The sequence below is a fragment of the Neomonachus schauinslandi genome, chromosome 9, assembly GCF_002201575.2.
Source record: "Neomonachus schauinslandi chromosome 9, ASM220157v2, whole genome shotgun sequence".
In the NCBI taxonomy this organism is placed as follows: Eukaryota; Metazoa; Chordata; class Mammalia; order Carnivora; family Phocidae; genus Neomonachus; species Neomonachus schauinslandi.
In genome coordinates, this window is record NC_058411.1 from 86,855,534 (window position 1) to 86,858,403 (window position 2,870).

General features: G+C 43.1%; 1 pseudogene; it reads left to right on the forward strand.

The window, feature by feature from the left end:
• Positions 1-716: 716 nt before the first annotated feature.
• On the forward strand, positions 717-1,969 carry LOC110583977 (annotated as a pseudogene).
• The last annotated feature ends 901 nt before the right edge of the window (positions 1,970-2,870 follow it).

Sequence of the window (2,870 nt, forward strand, 5' to 3'; positions counted from 1 at the left end):
GGGTGCACGTACCCCTTCGGATCCCTACTTTTGTATCTTTGGGGTAAATACCCAGTAGTGCAATTGCTGGATCATATGGTAGCTCTATTTTCAACTAAAAAAAGGTAGTCTTAAAAAGACATACATTTATATGTGTCTATACTATCTTACCACATAAAACATACTTTGTACAGAGCACTTTTGAGCTGTGGAGACCGTTCCGTGGGAGGAAGGAGCCTGGGAGTCAGCCCACTAGCATGCCTGTGTCAGATCCCTCTGGCCCAGCCAGACCCAGTCTAGCTTGTTTAGGCTCAGTGGCCATGGGCCATGGTTCCCAATGGAAATTATATGACATAGACTATTTGGGGTGGTATCTTCCTGAAAGATCTTCAAGAATTACAGAAGACAAAAAAACACTAATGCATTTGAGAAAGTGGTAAAGTTTGAGGGGAGCTGAAAAAATCCTGCTTTCCTGATCTGTAGCTTGGCTGGATATCTGTGAACATGAATAGCCAGGGGCAATGAAGAGGACTATGACCCACATTGTGAGGAAGAAGAGGATGAGGACCCTGGGGGACACAGAGGACTATTAAGTGGGAGTAACCTGCAATGTGGAGCAGCAGGAGGCTGAAGCCTTTGATCCTGATGAGTACCAGTTCACTGCTTGATCTATAAGGAGTTCAAGGGTGCCCTCAATGAGCACACAACCAGCCTAACCTCTGTCCAAAAGGCCAGTGATGCTCACTGCCATTAGCACATCCTCCCTATGGCACTGGTATCTCATTTAGTTGCTAAACTGAGTTAATTTCTACTGGCAAGTTGCAGAGATACTGGACAGACACAAGTCTGATTCTCCTCAGCTGCTCATTGAGGCTCAAGTTCAACCCCATCCCTCAAAACATGTCCTTACAGCCCACCCCCCTCACCACTGCACAGTGTGTATGCAGTTTGTGCAGAAGGAAAACCTACTTTCTCTGGATTATCAGCAACAGTTTTGTTGTAGCTTCTGGGAGCAGCACCGTTCAGTACTTGGATGGCATGGGTGTGGGAGTCTTCTTACATAGCTCAGGACTGTCCACTCCAAACACCAGAGAACTTCGTGTTTCCATCACTGCATGATGAAGAATTGAGAGACAAATACAGGGGCTACCTCTTCAGGGACTATGTGGAGAGTCATTACCAGCTCCAGCTGTGCCCTATTGCAGATTGCCTCCTGGTTGTTTAGGTATAGGAGCCCAGAGCTTGCTAAGTACAGTCCAATCAATGCAATGAGGTCTTCTGTTTCAAGTGTCGTCAGAGGTATCACACCCCCACAGACTATGCCACAATCCAGAAATGACTCTCAAAATGTGCTGATAACTCTGAAAGAGTCAACTACATAGATACTCACGCTAAAGACTGTCGCAAGTGCAACACCTGCATTGAGAAGAACAAAGGCTGCAATCACATATGATGCTCCAAACGTAACCATGACTTCTACTGGATATGTCTAGGAGGTTAGAAGACCCACAGCAACAAGTACTATGAGTACAGTTGGTACCAGTAGAACTCTGACACTGTCAACCAGAGCCAGGAAGCCCAGGCCAGGGAGGCCCTCAAGTAGTACTTGTTCTACTTTGAGAGGTGGGAAAAGCACAAGAGCTTGTAGCTGGAGGCATAGATATACCAGAGGATTCATGAGAAGATTCAGGAGAGGGGCATGAATAATCTGGGGACCTGGAATGACTGACAGCACCTACAGAATGCTGCCATGTTCTTGGCCAAGTGCTGATACACCCTGCAGTACACGTGCCCGTATACGTACTACATGGAGTCTGGACCCAGGAAGAAGCTGTTGGAATACCAGAAGGCTCAGCTGGAAGCTGAGATTGAAACCTGTCATGGAAAGTGGAGTGTGCAGACAGCTATGACAACAGGGGACTTAGAGAACCAGATGCACATAGCAGAGCAGTGGAGGAAAAGGCTGCTGAAGGATTTCCACGACAGCTAGGTTGGGACATGGACATGCTGGAGAGAGGAAGATGTGGCTGCGAGGAATCCTTAGGAAGGATTCATCCTCTGGGCGACCTTTCATGACCCCAGGCAACAGCCGGGGCCCCACTCTGGGAGACACTGGCCACACACACTTAGTCAATTTCTGTTTTCTTCTCATCTTTTCTCTTTTTGTTTCTACCAGGGTAGAGGCCATGTTGAACTGGCCTCTTTTTAAGACTTTTAATTCCCACTGGATGGTTGTTGAGAGGAAGGAAAAGTTTTTTTCTGAATGACTATTAATAGTCAATACTATTAATTAGGTCTTTACAACTTTGTAATTTTCAAATTTGTATCATTATACCAAAAAAAAAGGCAAACCATAGAATTACATAAAACCCTTTAAAAATAAATTGGCATTGGAGTGTTTAAAAAATACTTTGTACAGACTTTAATGATATTTATTGAAATGAACTGAATTCACATTGCTATTAACACACACATATATTTTAGACAATACTGAATTTAAAAACATTTAAAAGCCATCTTCAGACTGAGGGATTACTTATTTGCCAGAAGGATATTGAGTCCCTCAGAGAAATATAAACTCACAAGTCTATTTTCTGTGCTGCCCAATATGGCGTTTTCTGTAATTTCTTCTAGATCTGTACAAATCTTAGTCAGTAGACTTAGACTCAACTATTATTAGGAAGGATTCATCCTCTGTTTGGGGAAAACCAGTTTAAATTTGTATATAATAGAAAACCTTCTCTAGACAATTCAACGTTAGCACAATTTTCTCCAGGAATCAAAGAAGTTAAAAAGAATTACCTCGTGGACATTGTATATCTACTTTGTTAATTAAATTTCTTATAAGTCATCCTTAACTCCTTTCTATCATTGTGAATTACATTTACTTA